The sequence below is a fragment of the Mirounga angustirostris genome, unplaced genomic scaffold (assembly GCF_029215605.1).
Source record: "Mirounga angustirostris isolate CCGP_5_RB_7025 unplaced genomic scaffold, mMirAng1.0.hap1 SCAF_3, whole genome shotgun sequence".
NCBI lineage: Eukaryota > Metazoa > Chordata > Mammalia > Carnivora > Phocidae > Mirounga > Mirounga angustirostris.
The window spans coordinates 116,308,648-116,334,797 of record NW_026991711.1 but is presented as its reverse complement, the minus strand read 5'-3'; the positions used below and the strand labels follow the sequence as shown (position 1 = coordinate 116,334,797).

General features: G+C 39.4%; 1 long non-coding RNA gene across 1 annotated transcript in view; it reads right to left on the bottom strand.

Annotated features, from left to right (window-relative positions):
- The window catches only part of LOC123839417 (uncharacterized), a 218,332-nt gene that overhangs the window by 75,332 nt on the left and 116,850 nt on the right, over positions 1 to 26,150 (bottom strand). Inside the window, exon 4 of the long non-coding RNA XR_006789631.3 lies at positions 24,703 to 24,855. This is a non-coding gene — a long non-coding RNA (uncharacterized LOC123839417). The remainder of the gene's footprint in view (positions 1 to 24,702; positions 24,856 to 26,150) is intronic.

The window sequence follows — 26,150 nt, the reverse complement described above, 5'->3', positions numbered from 1 at the left end:
CTATTGGCTGCAGTCATCCCTAGCTTCCAGAGGTTGCCTGTATTTCCTGGCTAATGGACTCCTGTCTTCATCTTCAGAGAAGCAGTAGCAGGTAAAGTCTTTCTCACTCTGAATCTTCTGATCTCTCCTTTGCTTCATTCCTCCTTTGTTTCTCTGACTGCAGCTAGAGAAATGTCTTTGCTTTCAAGGACTCAAGTGATTAGATTATATCCACCTGGACAATCTAGGATAATGTCCCTATTTTAAGATCCATAAATTTTATGACATCTGCATAGTTCTTTCACAGCAGTATCTATTTTTTTTTTTTAAGACAGAGAGAATGAGAGAGAGAGAGCACATGAGAGGGGGGAGGGTCAGAGGGAGAAGCAGGTTCCTTGCTGAGCAGGGAGCCCGATGCGGGACTCGATCCTGGGACTCCAAGATCATGACCTGAGCCGAAGGCAGTCGCTTAACCAACTGAGCCACCCAGGCGCCCCTCACAGCAGTATCTAGATTAGCGTTTGGATAATTAAGGGATGGGAATCTTGGGGAGACAGCTTTAAAATTCTATCACAATTATGCAAAATGCAACAACTAGAGGAAACTGGATAAAGGTTACATGGGAACTCTCTATACTAGTTTTGCAACTTCTTTGGATTATAATTATGGCAAAATAAAAAGCTTTTTAAATGCACAGAAAAATAAGAAAAGGCAATATAGTATATTTTCTTTAAAAAAAAAAATTACTACCAGAAGACCTACACTAAAAGAAATACTAAGGAAAGTCCTTCAAGTAGAAGAAAACTTATCTCAGTTGGAGATATGGAATTTCAGGAAACAATACTGAAAGGGGTAAAATATGCAAGGAAAATCTAAGTTGCTATTGACTTTATAATACAATAAAAATGACATGTTAGATTTAAAATATAGATAGAACTGAAATGCACAACCAAAATAGCATAAAAAGATGGAAGAACTTAAATGGAGTTCAAGTGTTTTAACATCCTTCCACTGTCAGGAAGTTTAAAAGTACTAAATTACAGATGACACTAACAAAGTTAAGGATGCATATTATTATCTCTAGTGTGACCACTAAATGAATATTCTATTCATGAAATGAATGAATATGAAATGAAAGAATGTGTTAACAAGCCAGTAGAAAGAAATGGGAAAATAAAATACATTGACCCAAAAGATGACCAGAGAAAAGAAACTAGGAATGAATATCAGGTGGGACAAAGAGAAAAATCAAATATATCAACAAATACATTAAAGGTAAGCAAACCAAATATTCTAATTAAAAGACAAAGACTATAGGAACAGATACAAAAAAAAACCCCTATATGCTGTTTAGAAATCACATATTTAATATAAGGAGATAAGTTGAAAATGAAAGCATAGAAATAGAAAACCCATGTAAAATGATCTTCCCACCAAATAAGAAACCCTAATATAGCTATGTTGAAATCACCAAAAAAAGAGGTTAAAAAAGGTGATAAAGAGAGACATTCTGTGATGAAAGTGCCAACCTTCTCAGAAGATATAATAATTCTTAACATGTATGCACTAATAGCATAACATCAAAATATAGCACGTAAAAACTGGCAGAATAAATAGGAGAAGTTGACAAACCCACAAGTATAGTTGGAGATTTTAGCAAGCACTTCTCAGTAATTGATAACACAGACTAAAATAAATAGGAAGGGTATAAAAGATTTGAGTAACAGAACAAACTTGATCTAGTTGACATATGTGTAATACTACACACATTTAAGAATATATATTTAAATGCCCACAGAATGTTTACAAAAATTGTAAATTTTTGCATATAGACCATGTAGCTAGTCTTAACAAATTGCAAAGGACTGAAATCATATATAGAGAATGTTCTCTTACCACAGTAGAATTAAAGCTGAAATCAATAGTAAATTTTTTAAAAAGGTAACTAGAAAGTGGTCACATGCTTGAAAACTAAGGAATACATTATAAAGAACACATGGTCAAATAAAGAAATTCCAATAGAAATTAGAAAATGTGTTGAAGTGAAAATAACTAAAATATGGCATAACAAAATTCACAGGGTACAGAAAAAAAATTGTGCTTGAAGGAAAATGGATAGCTTTATATGTATACATTAGGAAAAAATGTAGAGCTGAAGATCCAATTATAATTCTCAAGAAGTCAGCAATAGAATAATGTTATCCTACCCTTTTCTCTTTGCAAATGTTTCAAATCCTTTAGTTTTTAAACCAGAACTCCCTAAATCCACATATTCTTTGAACAGACATCGTTGTTGTTGGGTTTAGAATGACAGGTGCCTCTCGGAGGAATTCATCATTAGTCAATTTAGTGGGTTTACTCAAAACCCCCGTCTGTATTTGAAACTGTTCCTGCTGTATCGGGAATCCATTAATAGCACCTATTTCTAAAAGGAGCTTTAATGTGGATATATTTTTGTAGTTTGGAATGCTATTGTAAGTATCAATACTTTTTTTTCCTAGTATCAATACATGTTTTTAAAGCTCTTAGAAATCTGTCAATGAAAACATCAATATAAATGCAAAAGTTTGGTTTTTCAAACCATTTAGATGTTCAGAATAAGAGAGAAAGTGAGATGTGAACTGAACCACAAAATTGGAGTCTACTTTTCTCTCTTCGTTTTTAAAACAAGCAAGACTCAAGAGGAAAGAAAGATAAGGGTGGGTGTAGAATTGGTTTCACAACTCATAAAGAGCAGTTCTAGAGATAGCTAACTGGTTGAAGACAGCATAGGAAGCTCTTAAATAAAACAAGTAACTAATATTCTTCAAATAAACTTGATAGTAATGAGAAAGTAGATATCAAATTTGATCCAAACTCTTGTGAGTCAATTTATTATTCATTCACCAATCCATTCATTCAACCATCCATTAATCTAGGAGATCTTTGTTAAGTCTTTGCCAGGCACTGTGCTACATGCAAGAAAAACAATGGAGAGCAAACTGCTGTGTTTTCTTTCCTCTTGGTGTTACTGCCCAGTAGAAGAGGGTGGCATTAAAACAGGGAAATAAATAAACCAGTAAGCACAAATTGAGATTGTCTAATGAGACAGAGGCACAGGGTATTTTATGAGCATACAACACGGGATATAGTCTGAGGAGTTAGGGAAAGTATCCCCTAGAAAGTTTTATGTGAGCTTCGGTATGTAAGATAGAGATTGGCTAATAGGTCAAAGAATTAAGTGGAGGGGGAGAGCCTTCTGGGCAGAGGAAGGAGCACAGGCAAAGCTTCCAGTGGGGTGGAAGGGTTCACTGGGGAAATGAATCAAGGCTAGTGTGGCTGAACAAAGAGCCTGAGGGGAGAGTGTGAAAGGGGGAGAGCGTGAAAGGGGGAGAGCTGAGGACAGTGTGAAGGAGATGGGATGAAGCTGGAAGGTTGGCAGAAACAAGAGGTTTGTAGGGCCTTCTTACGGGTCTTGTCTTTCTCCCAATAGCAAAGGGAAAAGGGGCTTCAGCAGGGAGGTGACAAGGTTAGTTCAGTATTTATTTTAAATATCACTTCACTGGATATAAGCAGTACAGACTGGATTCCAGGAGACCAGATGGGATCCTGTGGCATCAATAGAAGGGGAAAGATGGTAGCTTAGAACAATGTTTGGAGGATATTGCCTCCCCTTAGCAAAAATGCCCCCCCCCCCCCCCCCAGTAAGAGTTCCACTTCCCTTTCCCAAATCTACCTTCAATGATTCCCACCCCTGCCAGGCCAATATGCTCACTGTCACCTACACAAAGCTTTCCTATTCTTTCTCCCACCTTTGTCCACGTTACTCCTTGCTTCATGAATTTCACCTTAAGCTTTCACCTAAATTGTAACCATCTTACATACCCAAGCTCATGTTGCATTTCCCTTTTCCTTAGAACATTCCCACTCCGCCATTTCCTTCTTTCTCTGCATTGAACATCTGCTAGTTCCTTCTTTTCCTCCCCCTTGTGAAATTATAGGCTTCTTAGGGAAGGAAATGTGGCTTGCATTTCTCTGCATTCTTCATAAGATCAAGCACAAGGCTGGGATTAAGTTGCAAGACACCCTTCACACCTAATCAAATTGTACTGCAATGAAAAATATCCCCAAGTATATGGATGATAATTTGCGGAAATACATGTTCCAAATTCCACTTAAGACCAAAAAAAGTGGTATTATATGAATATAAAGGGTATTATAGAAGAATGTTTTATAATAGGTTAAAATCCAAGCCATCTGGAGTCAGCACCAAACTTGTGGATTATTCTACCAGTCTGCCTTTTAGTAGCTAAGCATGTCTTTTCTGACTTCTGTATACTCCCATACATGCCAAAATGCAGCAGCAGCACCCATGAACTTGGCCTTCAGAAGCATTCCCACTAGAGCTTCTTCCAGGGCAGTTGAAAAGTGGGCCTTATCACACACATGCCAGGGTACATTCCCAGCAGGACCTACTGTCTCTGTGCTTCCCACCTGGCAGTCTTACAAGACTCTGACAGCTAAGTAAGAAAGGATCAGAGAAACAGGTCTTATGAGGACAACTTGCCAAGAATTCATCTCTTTATTCATTCTGTATATTAGTTCCACAAATCTTCAGTAAAGCAATGCCATGCTTTGTGTACTTGAATTTTGTGATGAGGCTAAATTTTGTGAGATATGGAAAGGGTCAGCCCACATGCATAAGACATAGTTCACATAAATAACAGCTAACGTACATTGAACGTGCCAAGCAAAAGACAAAGTTCTTTAAATGGGTTAGTCACACAATAACTTCATGAAATAACTTGTATTGTTACAAATAATAAGCCTGAGATTCAAAGAATGGAGGTAACTCACTTCACTCAAAATCTCAGAAACTCTGAGTGAGGTTTGTCTGTGTATGGACTCAGAACCTAAATTTCAAATTTTACTCCCCAAACAGTGGCCACACGTGGACTACAGATACACTGGGGGTGTCTGGGTAGGGCCCTGGATGGCTGGAGTTCCTCTGATGTTTCCAGACTGCAGATTTGCTCATAGTGTTAGCATTCCTCTTTCTTGTTAGAATACCAACCAACCTGAGGCATCCCCTCTGTTGTTCCTCAGTTGTTTCAGGAACTTCTAAGGCTACTCAGTGTCTCTCCAGGTAGGTAGAAACTCTGCAAATTGGCATTTAATAACCACACAACATCAGGGAGGCAAAAGAGCACTGAATTTCAAAATAGCTTCTGCATCTCAAAGAACTTCAGTTGAATTCTGCTTTCCCCACTGGACAGATGTGTGATCATAAGCATCTTAACCTCTCTCTATCTCTGAGTTATAAGAGTACCTACCTTATAGGGGTTTTCTGATTATTAAATGCAATAGAATGTATAAAAGTGCTTTACATAATTCTTGGCACAGAGTAAAAAGCCAAAAACTTTATTGCTTCCACTATTATTTCCCTTATACACTCACTTCTTACTTTAAACAAGCTGGATGGTTTGCTGGTTATTTCATTTCTGCTTGTCTGCTGTCTTGGGGTGAATTCCTCAGAAGTGCAATTTGTTACAAGGATTTGGGTGCAAGTGGTTAATTTGGAAAGTGATCCCAGGAACCACCCATCGGGAGAGTGGAGAAATGAGGTGGGCAAGGGAGGAAAGGCAACGTAGGGTAAGTTAATGAGCATCAAGCACTCTGTATTATGGAGGGCAGTCCTACAGGGTATCTCTAAGAGATGGTGTAGCATACACCCAAGAATTGTCCCACCTGAGGGGCAAGAAGGCCCCTATTTGTCACTGACTGGGGCTGTTCCCAGGGGCATCAACTCCCTGGTTCTTCCAGCCTGCTCTGCATGCTCACTGAGCATGTCCCATGGCCAAAGAAAGCTCTCAGAAGAGTTGCAGCGAGAAACGACCAGTGTACACTGGAAGGTACATGCCCACAAGACACCCTTTTATTCACAGGGCCCAGCATAGTACTTTGCCTATAGTCAAGTGCTACATAAACATTTTTTGATTAAATTGTGTTTCATATTAAAAATGATTAAGCACAAAATGTATTTATCTTCTCTACTGTGCAAGTGTTATACTTCAGCCTCTTGGGAAATGTTTGCTGGAACATCTCTTGGCTTTCTTTAATGAATTTTGATCTTACATCACATTTAAATGCCTTGGAGTTCCGAAAGACAAATATATCCTCATGTAATTTAAATGACAATCAGTAGGCTATTTTTTTTCTTATTAATATACAGAAAGCTGGTGGTCACAGCAGGTAACTGATGAGGCTAATCTGTCAATGTCTTGATAATTCTCTGCCTGATTGCTCTCAGTCCAGGAGGCTGCATAATCACAGAAACACCAAGCAATTTGATCAGGTCCAGAATAGATCATCGATTGTCCTTAAGTGAGCTGGGTGTCAGCATTGGATGAGGTTAGCACAATGTCTCAAGGGAGCCCCTCCGAACGAAATCAATATTGAGACTTCAAAATATTGTAGAAGAGATCTACGGGAAGCTTCTGTGAGATGCAGTCCTAGGGGTAATGTTGTGGGAGAAAGAGAACTGATGAGATTAGTCATCATACTCTGTTAATTGGAACTCAGCCAAAGGTATTCAAAAAGGTTTGAGGATCTTAATGGATGACTCAGCCGTTTGACTACTTTGGTTTCCACACTTCTCTATAGTTTTCCAAACAGTCTGAGGTATTTATTAACCAAATATTAACAAAAATATTCTCCAAACAAAAGGAAAATCATTGTTTCCATTGTGGTATGGAGAAATGAATAAGTGGCAAGGCCTTACCAGTGATTAAAGAACCCTTAATATTTTTGACAATGACCTGTAATAAATAAAAATGCAACCTACATGTTGAAACTTTATCCTTTATTTCGATGGCACTCTTAGATAAATAATTTACAAGATTAGGTCATTTTACTTTGTGGCTTGAATACTTCCAAAGTTAGGCATACATGCCTTTCTTGCTCCAAGCTGTTCCCTTCCTTGTTTGGTTATTTGGAATCATTATTGTTTTTAATTTAAAACTTTGCAATAGCCAGGTTTCAACAGCCACAGTTTCTCTTTCTTCTACATTTTGTTAACCAATTTATGACATCTAGGAAGGAGCAGGGGAGTACAATAAAAGCAAAGAGGCACAGGAAAGTTCATGTGTGACTGATACTGTTGTGTCAACCGAGCACCAGCGCTTTTTGAGCCTGAGAAGATTTGAAAACTAATTCATTCTCTTATGAAGTTCATTTATGAGTTCTTTGTAGACCTCAATCTCTGAGGATCTATTACCTGCTCTTCCTTTGCTAAAGAGAAACATATCTTTATCCTTCTGACTCAGCCTCTGAGAACCTAGTAGCACCATCAACTTCTCTGCCAAAATCCATTCGTTCTTCCAGATGGTCCTGTTAGCTAAGACCTCTTTCACAAGAAGGCCAGGGGAAACTCCCACATTCTCTACCTCAACTAACTCTAAGTGCAATTATTTTCTTTAAATAGTAGCCCCCTCCATTTTATTTACTTTATTTATTTTATTTTATTTTATTTTTATTTTTTTGCTGCCACAAGCCACTTTAGGCAAGCCTCTCAATTTATGTATTTCCCACAAAGAAAGCAGACCCCAGTCCACTGTGTCTCTTCAAAAAGGCATTAAGCTCTTTTGATAATTCCCTTTGACCAAGGGCTTACAATTGCTCATTACCCAGTAAACCGGTGTGACCAAACTTTAGTCAGGCTTCTGTCCTCCCTATAGATCCCTAAACTTGGGCTTGTCCCCAAGTCTGAGCAAGCACTAAAGCACTCAAGTGCAAAACATCCCCCCCTTCATGGTTCATTCTAAGAATCAGCTGATCCCCTAAAGAAACATTCCCTGTTAAATTTCCCTGATCATGCTGTCTACACCCCCCATCACCTGCCCTGCACCCCACAGAGTTCCTGCTAGTCCTGTTTACTCCTCCCTATAAATGAAAACCTTCTATTTAATCTTCAGACCCCTGCAGATCCTGAGGTCAGAACATTCTCTCTACTGCAAGTTTCTAAATGAAGTGTCTCCTTATTTAAGGGTGAATTTGCTTTTGACGCCTTTTAATCTCTCTTGGATGAAGTTAAAGGAAGGACTCATGTATATCCCCACTCCTTCTCCTCTTTTAGTGAAGGGAAAAGACTCAAAGCTCACCAACACCTCTACCTCTCTGAAAATGCCAGCAGTTATGCCCTTGATGTGGGTGAAAGGTTAAGTTTTTGTGACACCACTTTGTTAATTCTAACTATAGTCTAGCACCTCCTTTGGAGTATGGTATTTAATGTCCCTTGGTTCCTTTTAAAAACCCTATTACAAGTATAAATGTATTTGTCAGGGAGGAGAAACTTTTCCTCTACCCACAAAGGTTAAGGTTGGTGGCCTACAAATTAAATGAGCAAAAGACAGATTAGCAGGAATAAAGGTATATAATTTTTATTAATATTCATATGCAGAGGAGTTCACAGAAAAAAGTAAAACTCAAAGAAGCAGTTAGATTCAGGGGTTTATATACCCTTTTAACAAAGGAACGAAGGTTTTGGCTTCAAGGGATGATACATTGTGGGGAAGTTACTAGGAAATATATGGGGGAACTAGGAAGAGAGGGTCTATTTTAGTAAGGTCTGTTTATACAAACTCATCTTGGTATGGACACCCCATCTTCAAATATAAGCGTTGTTCTTCTCTCTTGATATGGGGATGGGGAAATGGAGGGGAGCTCCTTTCTTAAAGGGAAATTTAGGCCTTGTTTTTAGGCAGATAAGAGGAAGGCAAGAACTCTTCCTGCATCTGTTGACTCTCAAATGCCTTCAGCTCAAGACCCTTCTCCAAAGTGGCCTATTTTAGGGTAGCATATTCTGATCTCCTTCCCACTCAACATATAATTTGTTCAGGGGTTACTCTAAAAGATATTTCAAATACAGTGTGCGCATTACTGCTTTTCAAGAAAGGATTTGCTATGTATTTTTGGCTTAGTACCCTGAAACCAAGCTGTGATTTTACAACTATGAGCTTTACAGCTGTGGGGCAGTGCACAGGGGCAAACATTAGAATTAAATAATTATCTGAGGAAAAAAAAACCCCGAGTGATTTTTCAATTAAATATCCAGAAACTACTGAGCAGGTAAATGTAAATTTCCCCACCATGTGTGGTAATGCAGAATATTATATTAAGGAAGACATTTTCAGCTAAGTAATGTATACCCATTGGGTAATATCCTTCTCAAGACTAAAATGTTCCACCTGGTTAGGCAAAGGGCAGGTCACGCAGGGCTCTGAACAGCAGGGTGGGGAGTCTGCATTTTATTCCAAAGAAGATGAAAGGCTTTGGGTGATTCCCAAGAGAGGAGCCTCATAATCTGATTTATACTTTTAAATGCTCCTTCTCTTGGCTGTTAGGTGGTGAAAGGATGATAGAAGAACATAAATGGCAGTTAGGAATCCAGTCTAGGTAAAAGATGATGGCTATTTGCACACAGTTGCTGCCACTAAGCAACTCGGGAATGCATCCCTCAGAAATCAAGGCTGAAGACACTGTAAAGGCATGAAGAGCTTTCTCACCTAAAATCCACCAGAGTTCACCTCCAGTTAGGTGCCTGTTTACTGGTTTTCCCTCACCTTCCATTTTTTTTTTGCCTTCACAGGGCACATCCTTACCCATCTTCTCCACATATCACTCTTCATTCCCTCCCTAACTGGGGTCACTCTAGTCTCCCTTCTCAGCAATATTAATCTTGGCAATCTAGAAGACATTAACTTTTGGTATAAAGTCTGCAAAAACTTTGGATATAAAATTCCAATGATCCTTTTAACCCAGGAGAAATTTAGGCTAACGCTATTGCTTAGTGGTTACTGCACTATTTTGTACCAACTCTCTCTGGGTTCAAATTCTAGGTCCACTATTTATTAACTATGATCTTTGCCAAACTGCTGAAATTCCCTCTGCCTCAATCTCCTTATATGTAAAATAGGAATACTAATATACTTGTCTCACATGACTGTTACAAAGTGAATGAGTTGACATTTACAAAGTACTGAGACCTCTCCCTAACACATAATAAATGCTACGTGGATATTTGCTATTATCATCATTGCATACCTACCTTTTAGAGCTGTGGGAGGAACAGATAAATAATACCTGTAAAGCACTCAGCAGGGGGCTCAACCGATATAGTAAGTACCCAGTTCATGCTCAGCTATGATTACTTTGCACAAGTATGATACAAATCTCAGCAACGATCCAGTGTTTATTTTTGCCTCTCTTGCTGTTTCTAATTCCTTTTTCAGCCCCTATGAGGTCACCTATGCCTGTGCCTGTGTCTGTGATGAGTATATTTAACCTCGGGGCCAAGAGAGAAGATATTGCAAGAGAAGCAGAAGCCATTGGCTCATTTCCCAGTTTTTCTGCTTCTATTAAAAAAATAAAAGTGATTCTCCTAAGAACTAGGTGCCACATTTTTGAGACTCTGGCTGAGGTAAATTAGTTAAATAGTTCATTAATTTTGGCACTCTTACATGAAATGAAAGCAGTTTTGGAAAGTGTGCCTTTGTCTGGGTTAATTAGTAAGTGAGAACATTGGGAATTCGCAACATTTTTTGCTTCAGCAATTCTTGTAATTATTTTTTTAGGTTCATGTTCTATGTAAACTTATAAAGACACGTTTTAATATCCATTCTGTGGTATGGGGATATTAGTAGTGATCTCAGGGACATCCAAGTGAGGAGAGTATAGGGGCTGTGTTGCGACAAGATGGGCTGTGTTGTGACAAGATGAGAAAGAAACCAAGGAGATGGGGGTTAGGGGAAAGAAGGTGGAGCTTCGTGAATAATAAAGGCTGTGTGCAAGAAAGAGCAACAGTCAAAGCACCTTGAATATCCTGTTCCATTTTCATGTCTGACTACATGGATCCCAACATCATTTTTATCATCTTAATGTTTATATGGTTACCGGCATTCCTGACTTGTGTAACTTCTGCATGCCTCTTAAGAAACCTAATTGTTTGAATTTTTCACAGATAATTCGGAAGTCTTTGACAACAACGTTACCTTATATGACAGCAAACAAATGCTCAGTCACGCAGCGAGGAGTATAAATGCTGGAGCTGCTTGAAGCACAAATCAGTTCAGTGGAATTTTTTCTCTTCCTCTTTGTTTCCACCAAATTGTTAGAACAAAATTGGCATCTGATGCCCAGATTGAAATGTATACCGTACCCTTCCTTTGGCTCTATAAATATTATGGAAACTTTTCTCCTGCTTATACCCCTGTATGTTTGATGCTCCAGCTTAAAATGTAGTGTGATGTGTAATCAACCAGATGAGGGTAAGATTCATTTTTCTAAGTTGTCTAGTGCTGGCTGTGCAAAATCATGAGAAGGTCAAGAGGAAGGCTGGAAAGTACCTGAAGAACAGAGACTTCTATAAAACTCTATAAGGCCTTTAGTCCAAAGGAGTCTCCTTACCCCAGGTATTATCTGGACTATCTGGCCAATTAGGGAATTAATGTTTATTGAGTCATGAAATGTGTATCAGATACTTTACATAATAATTTTATCCATTCTGTGCTACAACATTGCAAAGTAAGTGTCCATAGCGCTCGTTAACAGATAGGAAAACTGAGGTTTAGAGAAGTAAAATAACCAGCCCAAGGGGATGCTGTATGTTGGTGTATTTATAAGATTAAATACTCTTGGCAGGGTTGAGTCTAAGTTAAGATTCTCCTCAACATATCTTTCTATATAAGTGTGATCAGCAAAGTGATTCCTGGCCCCAAGCACAGACTGTAGGGAGTTAGAGCATATGTCTTTAGGTAGTATTATTCAGGCCACTGGAATGTTACCACAAAGAAAATGACATCACAGATGTTCATATGTGTCACTCACTCTAGTTATTTAAGGGTTTGTAAGAGAATCCTACTCAAACAGAATTTTAGATGCACATGACAAAATAAATCTAATCTTTGCTGGGCCTCAGAAATCCCTGTCAGCTGAGGATGAAGGAGTTCTCCCATAGGACCCCGGCAATGGACACTCTACCCTGTGTTAGGAATCCTTGAGGATCCTGAAGTAGGCGTTGCTCTTGATTCAATAAGTCTCCACATCCTCCTGAGTCTGACTGCCCCTGGTGGTAAAAGAGCATTCTCTCACCCACCAATCTCTCTCCCACACAAGCACATACACACATACATCATTCCTTCATATCTCTCTTAAATGTTCTTTCCTTCCTAATAGATTCCAAGAGACTCCAAGGAAGTTGGGACTGCTTCATATTCGTAGAAATGTAGACATTTTTATTTATCCCAATGACTGATGGGCACTTCTGGCATTTACTAGCATTTACTTCTGGCATTCAAGATCAGACATGCTAAATATCTTCCAGTGTGCAGTGAAGTCTGCACCAACACAAACCATTCTTCCAGAGGTCAACAGCCCCCATGGAGAAGCACTGTACCAGAGTATCCTTACCTTCCTTTCTTTCCACTCCTTTCCCAATTCCCTCCCCCAAACCCCCTTCCAACAACTCAATCCAGCAAGTGCCTTGTGGAAGAAGAGGGGAGATGGATTAACATATTACCCCAAAAGATAACCTACTGTTCTTGGTTCTGATATCTCTGATCCAAGTTCCCCTAATTTCTTGGTTTGATGGGAAGTCTGTTCTTTGTCCAAACTGGTGAACACTCTTTATTGGCAGCTACTCAGAAGACCACTGCTTGAACATTTCAGCCCTTGGGGCTCATTTTTGCTGCCAAAAACAGCAATTGTTGAAGTATGCTACATATTACTGGGTCATCTGTAAAGGTTCTTCCTTTTTTCCAATATGGAAAACACTTGTTCTGCCAAAGCCATGCCTACCCCCAGCACGGGAGTTGACAGGACCATTTGCTTCTAGCAGGGGGAGAAGTGACCCCTATAAATTACATTCTTTTTTTTTTCTTTTTTTTTTTAAAGATTTTATTTATTTATTTGAGAGAGAGAGAATGAGAGACAGAGAGCACGAGAAGGAAGAGGGCAGAGGGAGAAGCAGACCCCCTGCTGAGCAGGGAGCCCGATGCGGGACTCGATCCCAGGACTCCAGGATCATGACCTGAGCCGAAGGCAGTCGCTTAACCAACTGAGCCACCCAGGCACCCTAAATTACATTCTTTAATAATGACTTGGCCCAGGCAAATCTGGCATTACCCCAAATCTTTCTCTCTCCAGACTCACAGATGCTAGATGAGGGCAAGAGGGGAAGGAAAAAGAGCAACCAGGAACAACTTCTCAGGTTTTGATCTGAGCCTCTGGATGGATGTGATATTCCACATTAAGACGTGAAAAAGTCTGAAGAAAGGAACATCAGGGGTTCAGTTTGGTTTTCAATTTGAGAGGCCTCTTGGGCATATAAATGGAGATGTTAAGATGGCAGTTGGGGGGCGCCTGGGTGGCTCAGTCGTTAACCGTCTGCCTTCGGCTCAGGTCATGATCCCAGGGTCCTGGGATCGAGTCCCACATCGGGCTCCCTGCTCTGCGGGTAGCCTGCTTCTCCCTCTCCCACTCCCCCTGCTTGTGTTCCTGCTCTCGCTATCTCTCCCTCTGTCAAATTAATAAATAAAAAAATCTTTTAAAAAAAAAAAAAGATGGCAGTTGGGTATATGAGTTAAGATTCCAGGGAGTCGCCAGGGTTAGAGATACACCTTTGGGAGAGATATGTAGTTTGAAGTCTGGGGACTGGTAAAGATATCCTAAAGAGAGATCAGTATGGTGAGAGGCAGGGAAGGAAGAAAGGCATCTCAGTACTGGGGAGTTCCCACATTAAAAACCTCTGAATATGAAATCAGTAACAGGTTCTGTGTCTGGCAAATATTACTAATAGGCAAACTGTCCAGTCATAATGCTGAAATTAGTGGCTGGAGTGTCAATTTTACTTATCCCATTGTTTTTTCCACCAACCATGAAATAAAGAGTAAGATGTATATGGTGGTAAATAGATCATTTTAAATTTCTTTCTTGCCCTTTTCCATGTTGTTCAAATTCTTTACAATGAACATGTGATGATTCTATAATGAGAAAAATGCAATAAATATTTTAAATACTAATAGCCTATATGTTGTGCACAGTACACTTCAACCAGTGATCCTATACCTATGCACATTCCACCACATTAAGATGTGAACATACAGTGTAAGGTTAGAGACTTGTTCTATAATATTCAAAGAATGATGCCTATAAGTATTTAAGTTTTTTAAAAACTTAGAATAATGATGCCTTGGTAAAAGTGATAAGACCAAGATGTCGGCATGGTACTTTGGACATAACAGAAACATATTTATTGAATAAACAAAAGATCACAGCTAAAAATCACTGTACAAAAGCTTATTAGCGAGCTTTAGAAGTAGTTTACAAGCATGTTCCTTATGTCTCTGTACATTTTCCAACTCTCCAAATGCAGAGGGATAGCAAAAATGCAATCAGGGAAATAATTCTTGGCCACAACTCACATTCCAAAGGAAAAAAATAACAACAACAAAATACCCAAGCAAAACCATCAAACCACATCCTGGTAAAAACCTTTAATGTGCTGCTGGGCCATCATCTGGTCCCCATCATTACCAGCTGTGGCTTGCACACCCGAGAAGGGCCAGACTTCAGCAATAGGAACTAAAATACAAGGCCCATGACAAGGCTTTGAAGTTGAATTTGTTTAGCAGCATTTGTGACTAAGGTGGTGACTAGAGAATTTAAAGAAGGGACAGACAAGGTCACAGAAGACAGACTTGCTAGGTCCTATTTATAAAAATAGGAGGAATCTTTTCAAATCTAGATAGGAATGGCAACTTTTAGGTCTGCCACAGTAACCTTCCATTTTTCATTTGGGAGATGTGAATAAAAGCCAGCTTGGAGCAGAGTGCATGTGGATGTTTGGCAAGATGGGACAACAAAACTGAAGAACTTTCTATCAAATGGGGAAAGAATGACTAAAAACTCTGAAAATGATAGCAGCAAACGTAATCCGAATATCACAGCTGTGGTAGTTGGTTCCTAGAGCACATTCCACAAGATGGTTCCTAGGGATGTAAATGTGTGATCAAATAAGTTATTCAAGATAAGCTTCTTACAGCAAAACTTTTAAGACATGCTGTTAGTCTCTCAGAGGGATATAATAAAAGCAACGTTCCCCTCCATTCTTTATTTATGAAACTCTTTTACCCAAAGCATCACAGAAGAGCTGTGTTCCCAAAAAACATACTTGCTAAGTCCTTCCTAGTAGAGATGAGGGTCACAGAGGATGAATCAGAAGAATGTTGTGAAAGCTTGAGTGGGGTTTCTAAAGAGAGAGGGAAATAACTTGGTGGAGAAGGAAGAGGGAGGCCTATGCAATGGCTCAGAGGCTGAACTGGTTTGCCAAGGGAGAGAACAATCTGCATTCATGGAAGAAACACGGATTCTAAACTAGGTTTGGTTGAGTGACCTTCCTCTAAGAATACTATAGATGGGAAAAAAAAAAAAAAAAAGAATGCTATAGACGTCCTAGCAAATCAGGTAACTGGAAAAGTCAACAAATACTTTGAATTATAACTATTATGAGGTCAATGAGAGGAAAGCTGGTAAATCCGAAAGAATCTATAGATAACATACCATGGATGAGAATTCCTACATTGGTTTTTAAAATTATTGTTCTGAATAATTTGAGAGTTGTCACAAAATTTCAGTGACCTGAATATTTAAAAGCTAGTATATATTTAATTAGTTTTTATTAATTTGTCTCCTCTGTAAGTTTTACTCATCCCTTGTTAAGGCTATGCACTTTATAAGACAAATTAACAGTAATATTTCATACATTTGTTTCTTCTAGAATCCAGAATTATCAACCTTAAGGCAGAAATCCTGCCAATTATAATCCTATCCTTGCAAAACATCATCAAAATGCTGATTCATACTGACTCAACAAGCTGCATATTAATAACTCATTTCAGTGTCAGCATGTTCATTATACATTGCTCTTTCCAAAGGAGGGAAAGATAAGGAGATGCTGATGCTTTCAGGGCATTTCATTAAAATGCACAATGCAGAAAAAATAAGTTACTTTTGCCCTTTAAATGAATTATGTAGAACAAACTTGTGAAAATTATAGTGGAACTGAAGGCTTCATCATTTGGAGCCAAAAGAACATTTTCAGTCTTCTTTCTTAAATGCTTTTGGTAGCTCAGATCTACACAAGTTATGCTATGGTTTCTCCAGTCTGTATCTCTACAGTCTTTGCCTCCAGTTCCTGACTGTGCACCTCCTCTCACTAGTATGGCAGGGTTTAGTAATGTCTGGGGTGATAAAAAGACCCTGACGTAGTAGAAATTCATCTTGGACTTGGTCATGCCTGAGCAAGTCTTTTGTAAGAAATTACTTCATGTACTATTTAATGAAGTGCATCCAGTTGATAAGAAGCACCTAAATGATAGCTGTTACGGTGATGATGATTATTATTATAATTATGACAAGGAGGAAGATCAGAATGAGGATAAGGTTGATGCTGTTGCTTTCCAGTGAACTGGAGAGATGGTACTCACCAGAGTTTCTCAGATTGATGCCAAGTCCCTTGGAACCAGAACTCAAGCACACTTCCTTCTGGGGCTTAGGCATATCTGGGTATATAGCTAGATAACTTGATGGCCCAAAGGTCTTTTGGATGGAGGCTGAAAGTCTATTCATAAGGAACTTAAGCTAAGGGAAGAAATAAAAATGATGAGCTGAGTCCGTGACAAAGATTTAGTTAGCAAAATGGAGTAGGGATCCTGGGTACATCTTTCCAGAACTGTCCCTGTCCTGGCCTCCTGGACACATGTAGAAGCCCAAGAGAGGGAAATGGAGCTGTAATTATTAATTAAAATAATGATTTCTTTTACATTGTATACTATATCTGTTGTGACCTTATCCTGCCAGAAGATTAGGCACAGGGAGGAGAATCTACCTCCTCCCTCACCTCCTACTCCTTCTCACTCCCCTGACACAGACCCCAGGCAGATTTGGCAGGATGGAGCTCAAGTCTTCTTTGGTGAGTCAGTCCAGGTGCTAACTATGCTGAGTAGAGCCACACAAGGGACTGAAATGTCCAGTAAAGGAGCAAGAGAGAGTATATAGAGCTGTGTCAGGGAGACACCATGCACAGAAGAGTAAAGGGAGGGCCAAACTTCCCAGTGTTGTTGGATGTGTATGGGCTGAAACTGCTTGTGAGCACATTTAAGGCACCCCTTAGAGAGTTCCAGAAATACCAGTGGGTAGGCTGGCAGGATGGCTTAAAGTCTTTTGCCAGTAAGTAGGGAGAGCCAGCAACACTAGTGGACTTTGAGCTATTACTATTAATGTGACCTCATATGTTGTTCTGGTTGATGAGTCATGGGAGAAATGTGTGGCATATATGAATATGGGGAGAGGTTCCCTTGCCCATTTTCTGTTAGAGAAGAGAGGTTTGCAAACCACCATTCTAGGAACAAAAATCTGAGGTCTCAGAGTAGCTGGTGAAATATACCAAGTTTCTCTTTCTCCATCACTTTTCAAACACAGGAACAAAGCATGAAAGGTGGAGTGATCATGCTAGGCCAGAAAGGAAGATGGGACAAGAAAAGCAGAGAGGGAAAGAGGCAGCCTATGGGTCAATGAGCACCTGCCATGCATTATGCATTAGGCTTGGTTGGATTTCTTTCATGGCTACTGTTGTAGCTGATTCTCAATTAAAAAAAAAAGAGAGAGAGAGAGAAATAGAAAGAAAGCCTGAGTCAAGTATTATTATCATTATTTTACAGCAAATAGCTAGCTGAATTTCAGAGAAACGAAGTAACTTGTCCAGGATCACATAGCTTCTAAATGTTGGAGCAAATTTTGAATCAAAGTGTATTACATCAAAATCCATGCCTGCATCCCCAAGTCAACCTGCCAGGGTGCAGAAAGAAGACTTCAAAATTCCTACTTCTATTTCTTTATGCTTGCCAGTAGGACTGTTTTAGTCCAGATCAGGTAATGACATACCACACACGGTTCATAGAGTATCCTGAAGGAAGAAGGGGTTAACAGAGGGGATGACAGTGGTCTCCTCACTTAGTTGTTAGTTTTAGTATATAATGATGCTATACAGTATGGGACCTAGATAAGTCACTTATATTACCTGCGTCTCAACTAATAAACCTCAGAGATAGACTGATGGCTTCAAAATATTCCTCCTGGGCGCCTGGGTGGCTCAGTTGGTTAAGCGACTGCCTTCGGCTCAGGTCATGATCCTGGAGTCCCTGGATCGAGTCCCGCATCAGGTCCCTGCTCGGTGGGGAGTCTGCTTCTCCCTCTGACCCTCCCCCCTCTCATGCTCTCTCTCTCTCATTCTCTCTCTCAAATAAATAAATAAAATCATAAAAAAAAAAGAAAGGCATTTCTAAGCCTAGAAGACAGCAAGAGCAAAAGCCTTTTTTGCCAGAGCATTATAAAGGAAATATATCTATTTAAAATTTGGAAGTGAAGGGCACCTGGGTGGCTCAGTTGGTTAAGCGACTGCCTTCGGCTCAGGTCATGATCCTGGAGTCCCGGGATCGAGTCCCGCATCGGGCTCCCTGCTCGGCGGGGAGTCTGCTTCTCCCTCTGACCCTCCTCCCTCTTGTGCTCTCTGTCTCTCATTCTCTCTCACACAAATAAATAAATAAAATCTTTAAAAAAAAATATTCCTCCAAAGAAGTGGGAGATTGATGAGAATGCCAATAATATAAGCACATGTGAATGGCGCAGGCATGAGCTCTTTGTCAGCCATCAACCAGATAGACACAATGATGACATATGACGTTTTGACTCAAAGTCAAGCCAAAAAAAAAAAAGAATTATGAAGCCTATTGAAGGTATGAGTTGATATCCAACACTGTAAATATTGTCTTAGTGTATGTTACATCCTGTGTGTTGGGGGGTGTTTTTTCCAGTTGTGCATAAGTATATCTACTTAGAAACCGATTCTGAATCACTGTGTTTCAAATTTTAAATAAATAATTTCAAAAATAATAAAATATCTGTGATAGGTTTAGCACTAGTAATATTCAGTACTAATAATTAGTTTAGTACTTCATGTGGAACAAAATGATTCTGTCATTAATGAATACAGTTATTAAATATTCCATGTTGCAACGTCATCTCACCTTCAAACTTTCCTCTTTTACAGTAAAATGGACATGATATATTAATTCTGTGGCAGATGTAATTTATGAATGAATAAGTTTATTTTTATTGAGGATTCATGTTCAAAAAGTCTAATAGGGCACATTATCAAAAACATTTTGCTGGCTGCTGCACCATAGATCAGCATGTAGTGGCACATAAAAAGTTCTTGGAAAATATTTTTTAATGACTAATTACCACAAAGGTATGAAGTAAACTTTGGAGAGTAAGGAACGCTTGGGGAACAAAAAGAAACGGGGGTGGCTTTAATTTTAGAAAGAAGATGGAAGGCATCGCCTTTAGCTAGAACTTAATGTTTGTTATCTCAGCATCTCTTCCAGAAGGAGCCCCTTTCAATCTCAAAGGGATGTAGTTTAGATGATAAATTTTACAATCACCTTAATTATACAGAAGACTTTCAACTTCTCCGTCTTACCCTATTTCTCTCGCTTTTTCTCCTTTCTACCTCTGACTCAGAAAACTTGTTTATTTTCATGAGCAGTCCTGTTGTCTGTCTGTGATATCCTCTAGGCTATGACACAGTTATGTCATGGTCTTCCTTCCTTGCAAAATTAATCTCTGTCCCTCTCCTTGTGTGCCTTCTTTCCCTGCTTATAAACATATCTAGGTCTTGAAAAACCTAAAATAAAAAAAAAATATTTGAGACCAACCCCTCTTTGAGCTTTTTTCCCTTTTTATTTTATTTTGGACAGTCTTTAAAAGGATGCTACTTTGTTTCCTTCTCTACCCAACACACTATTGAAACTGCTCTTAAAGAGTCCTAGTGACAGCACCACATTATATACACTCTTCTCTACATTCCCCTACAAAACGTTAGTGAGAGCTTAATTAGAGACTTGAACGGGGATCCCAGCCCTTTGACCAAAGAATGCTCCTCTACCCAGGAAAATCAGAGAAGGTGAAGGGAAGAAGCTGCCACCTGCCTACTCAGCCAGATGGAATGAACTAGTGACCCTGATATGGTCCTCCCACCCAAAGGCATTTTCTTAGCCCCCGTCCCTCTGCATCTTTTCCTGAATATTTGAAATTATTGACCAGATTTCCCTTACTTAAGTTTCAACCATTTTTGTATATTCCAGGATACTACAGGGTGTAGTATAAATACTACAAAATTTGGAGTCAGAAAGCTCTGAATGTGAATTCTGGTTTTGTCCCCCACTATATTGCTCAGTGATCTTACCCAAGCCATTAGCCTCTCTGAACTGATTTCATTGTCAAGTGGAATTGAGGACACCTCACTCACAGACTGATTATCACTAAGAGTTACAAAAGACTATGTTCGTGTGAACACTGGTTTATGTCTTCTTTTTATTATAAAGTTTTCAACTGCCTTAAATGGCACAACTCATTGAGCTGACTGTGCTTTAATCCACATTAACTTGCAATAGAATCAAAAGTACTGAAGAGTTACTTCTGATGCAGTGCTTACTCTCCACATACTTGAGTCTAGAGTCTTCGACACCATCTGTTTCTATGAAACACAAGAGAAATAAATGTACTAAGAAACTTTCTAGACTATGCCCAAGATTTGACTTATTTCCCTATAGTTCATGTTGAGAAATTTTTTTCTAATTCCATTTTATAATATGTAAATAAGAGGAAGAAAGATATGAAAGAACGTAATGGAAAAGTGTAACAAAAAATTTGGAGCTACCACTAAATGCCTAAGAAGGAACAAGAGTCCAGCCTAAGGAGCAGTACATTTACTCTTACCCTTCTTCAGAGAATTGCAGGCAAGAGATGTTCAGTGGCTGGTGGGGGTGGGAGGGGGGCAGTCTAAAGGGCCTTCAGGGGACCCTTACAAGCCAGAGTCCACTTTAAACACCTGCCAAATCCATGGCACGCTGATAACCTTCGTGGAAGTATGCTCTGCTAAAAGCAATGCTCCCTCCTGCTCCTCACCTTCCCCCACATTCCAGACTCCATAGGAATACGGAGGGGGAAGATCAGAACCACTAGTTTAGAAAAGCAGTTGAACACCCTTCCTCAATCTGGGACTTTCCACCTGCAATGTCCAACAATCCCAAACTGGAGAGAGAAGAAATGCTTCAACTTAAAATCAAGCTGGGAGTTTTGAAAATTATATGAGACTGGACATTACACTTACTTATCTGAGTATGTGTTTTATGTCTGGTCACTAAAAGTGACCAGAAAAGTCAAAGGACTTCTTAATTTTTCACCCAGGGGCAGGACTGTTTCAGGAAGAAAAAATCTGAGTCAACAGGAGGCAGAAATACAATTGTGTACCTGGTTCAGTAACCTCAGTTACACCCCAGCACAGCCCTTTGCTCTGCTGCCCCAAGTCCTTGCAGGCATCTCTCCTTTCACTGAGACACTAGTCCTGGGCTATTCTCCAAGCTGCAGGTGCACATTAAAATCCAAAGCTGACACAATATAGCTTAAGGTTTAAGAAGCCCACTAGGAGAGACACATGAAATGGGAAAGATGCACCGTGTGGGGACTCCAAGAGCAGGATGCTGAATTTTCATTTTGATGGTCAACACTGTAAGCCAAGGCATAGAAGAGGGATTACTATGTCCACTGTGTTGACTGCAATTTAAGGTGTAACAGAAGGAAGAATTATGGGCAGTGGGGTTAGGACAGGATTCCAGGAGAAGAAGCAAAGACAAGGGATGTTACAGCTGGCTTTAAAGACTTGTACTACCATGGTCCCCACTCTTCTATTGCCTTCCAACACCCTTTAGTGCATAATCCACATCTCTGCCCTGCCATTTCCATGCACACCTTTGTTGATAAGCGGCACTGAAATTAGCTAGAGAGAGAAAAGAACACTTTCTTTAGTTATGGCCTGAGACCTTAAAATTTTATCTCAACTTGGTTCTTCGGAGAGCAGGAGGAAATGTTACTGTAAAATTTCCATCCTCCGATAAAAGGTCAGGAAACTACAGACATGAAGGTAGCCTCCATCTCAAAAAGTGACTGGACATGGTGATTTATGGGCAGAATTCCTCAGGTGGGGGAAAGGTAACAACCCCAGCGCTGTAGACCAAAGGAAACAATGCTTTATGATCTGTTGAACAAATGATAAGTCAAATTATAGAAAACACAGAACTGCAGAGATAAAAGGACATTCCCTGGGGCCAGGAAATTGTAGAGCATTTATCCAGGAAGTTTAAAATGAGAGAATTTCCCTGAGCCCACTCCCTGTATTTATCTTTCTCATTCTCATTTTTCAGTCTTCATTTCTCATTTCCTGTATCTTATTGACATTTTCTAACAATCAATCTATATGGAGGTAAGTTATATATATATATATATATATACATAAATGTATATACATATTTATATTTATATACATATTAGTTTAAATATTTAAAAGTTATATTTGTCTCCAAATGGTGACACAGATTCAACACTTTCCATCTGAAACAAAACAAAAAAAACCCTTAATCCATAAAGCTGTAATTAACCAAAATACAGACAGCCTATCATGACAAAAATTTTACTGTTGTACCTAAGAATAAATCATTCTGTTTTTAACACTTCTTTCTGAGAAACTTCCACTTTCCACACTTTTTTTATAAAATGGGAAGCACTATTTTCCTCCTCATTAAATTTATTGTAGTTAATGAAATGAATAATGGTCACTTTCAGTTTTAAAATTCAATGTATATCAATCAATACCTGCTTTGTTAAATCACTGTCCTACATTGATTTGAAAGCTTTCATACTTACAACACAGGTAATAAGTAATAAGTTGTGCAATGATTTCTAATTTTTATTTTTATTTTATTTTTATTTTTTATTTTTTTTAAGATTTTATTTATTTATTTATTAGAGAGAGAGAGAGAAACAGTATGAGAGGGGAGAGGGTCAGAGGGAGAAGCAGGCTCCCCGCCGAGCCGGGAGCCCTATGCGGGACTTGATCCCGGGACTCCAGGATCATGACCTGAGCCGAAGGCAGTCGCTTAACCAACTGAGCCACCCAGGTGCCCTGATTTCTAATTTTTAAAGATTAGAATCTGCTTGGGATATAAGACCACTTAGCCTACCCCAAACAGTTATCCTTAAACACCATGGTTATCATTTTTCCTAAGTGCTGGCAAAAAAAAAAAAAAAAAAATTCCTTTGATTTTTAAGATTTAATCTAGTTCGGTTATTTTCATTGCTGATTATACTTTAAAATTCAACTCAAATTATTTTTTAGCCTATCTGCTAGATGCTGTACTAATGGCTTTACATGCAATACCAATGAGATTGGTCCATCTGCATATAGAATGATCCTGAGAACCACCCCCAGAACACCCTCAGCATCTTCCATCCGCACATGGAAAGGATTAAAATATGAAGTGGTGGGTGGTCCTGGGGCAGAGGCTGGGAGGGCCTGGCTGCCCCCACACAGATGCCCAGCAGCTCCTCCCAGCCTGTTTCTAAAGGGCAGGCTGAGTGGTCGGAGCAGCTGTGACAGCCCCCAGATGGTCCCCTTGCTCAGGCAGTGAAGCCCCCAAAAAGGCTAACTTACTTGCTACAAATACCCTTCTTATGTTCCCTGCTGTTAAGGCAAACACTGGTGTTTCTATGCTGAGGACTTCTTTTCCCTCATATCTAGTATCCCAGAGTTCAAGCTGACTTCTTTTACAGTTGGTCGTTCCACAACACTTAATTCCTCAGCTTCAATAAAGTGTGCTTAATGCAGTTAAGCATGCCCCTTAGAAATAGGTAAAGACTTAGAGCTTTGTTTTATTAACAAAGCTGTTGTGGGCTGAACTATGTCCCCCCCCAAAAAAAAAAAAAACACACAAAAAACCCAATATGTTTAAGTCCTAAACCCCAGTACTTCAGAATGTGACTTTATTTAGAAAGAGGCTCTTTATGGAGGTAACCAAGTTAATAGTAGGTGATTAGGGTGGGTCTTGATCCAATATGGCTGGGGTCCTCTTAAAAAGAAGAAATTTGGACACAGAGACAAACACAGAGGAAAGATGGTGTGAAGATACACAGAAAGGGCCATAAAAAGACACCAGAGAGGATTGGAGTGGTGCTCCACAAGCCAACGAATGCCAAGATTGCTGGCAAACCACCAGAGGCTAAGAAGAAGCAAGGAATGATTCTGCTACACGTTTCAGAGGGAGCATGGCCCTGGGACACCTTGTTTTCAGGCTTCCAGCCTCCAGAACTATGAAACAATTAAGTTTCCATTGTTTTAAGTCACCCAGTTTGTGTTACTTGTTACAGCAACCTTAGGAAACTAATACATTAACCAAAATTCTTTTCAGTCTCCTTTTTTGCTCCCCATTATTATTTTGTGAGTTTGACTAGTAGGAGCTGAATGGTTGTTCTGATTTTCACTTTTAGTAAATTATCTTTTCTTGGCCTCAGAGATGGAATTTAATCTTAATTCCATTGCTGCTGCAAATTAAGGTGTAAAAAGAGTTCCACTATTAAGAGATCCTCACTTCATGTTGTAGGACCTAAGGAAGTTTAGTGATAAGATCCACAGACTCTGGCTCCTACAATGCCTTGGTATTACAGCCTCAGCACAAAAGGCAATTCTCCCTCCCTCACCCTCCAAATGAACCAGAGTTTAAATGACAAAAGACTTACCATTATTTGCCTGACAAATCAGCCTCTGCCAGTACCATCTCGCATCTGCAAATCTGCTTGTCACTACATCCAGAGGAGAGCTGGGGATATCTCTAGGCTTCAGGGATGCTTCCAGCAGCAGTAAGATTCATCTCCACATTATAAGCCATGTGCCTGTAGGCATGTCAGTGTTCCCAGTTACACAAAAATCTAAGTGAATTAAAGACACAGAGCTCTGTTCCCATCCTTTCTAATAATACTAGTGAAAATGTAATAGAAAATGAAGCCAATCTTACAGCCTCTAATTATAGTGAGGTTCTTTTTTAAATTTCTGATTATTTCAATATCTTTTTCTAGGTCAAAATATTTATTGTAAGACCTCTCTCTCATAAAATGCTATCAAACCATTCATTTATTTATCTATTTATTCAACAAGCAGCTATTAATACATAAATAAACACCAACCATTTCTTAGGAGCTTACTATGTACCAGGCACGGTGCTGGGTGCTTTACCTTATCACTTTTGACTCTTCATAACAACCACATAAGGTATATACTATTAGCCCATTTATGGAGAAGAAGACTAAGTGACATTCACCTGCCCAAGGGTCCATACCCAATTTACATAGTCAATACTTGACACCAAATCTCTGACTTCATAGTCTATAATCTTAACTATTCAGCTATTCCGCCTCTATTTAGTGCTCATTAGGTGTCAGCTATTGTGCTAAGAACAAGGGAAAACAACATTTTTTTTCCCCAACAGCTATATTCCTTGTGGTCAAGGAACTGACAGTTTAGGGAGGGAAAATGATAAATAAGCATCACTTTAATATAGAGTCTGATAATCCCAGAAATAAAGTTGTTTAGGCTGCTATAGCTCATATCAAAATCTCTTAATACACAAAGCCAAAGACTCTCCCCTCTATGGTATTTATTTAAAACAAGGATCTTCAAAAGAAATATTTTAAATGAATGAAAGGAAATAAGAAAATTAAAATATGTACATATGCTGACTTGGAACTCAATCTGAAATAATCCAGAAGGCCAGCATATCTAACCCGTCTTGGCAAAACTAGGAAACAGTTATAAAGTCATAAAGATAGTGTGATAAGAGCAGCCATCCCCTTTCTCTCCTGGCCAAAGCCTCCTGGAAGAGGACACGGAGTCTGTCCTCTCTTGCCTCCCTCTCTCAGACGGATTCCAAATCCCCATCAGGAGTCCCCTTGCTGCCATCAGAGAAGAAAGCATCTGTTGTAACCCAGAACAGCACGCATTCCCAATGTTCAAGCTTTATTCAAATCTTTGCTTGTCTTTGGCCTGATTTGTTCAAGCTCCCTAAGGCTGAGGGTTCCTGCTAAATGCTGCCTTATCCAATTATCAGCCATATGCAACCTTGTGGCATTTTGCAGCTGAAGCAGACCTTAGAGATCATTCCCCTGAACCTGCTCATTACTCTGTCACCCCT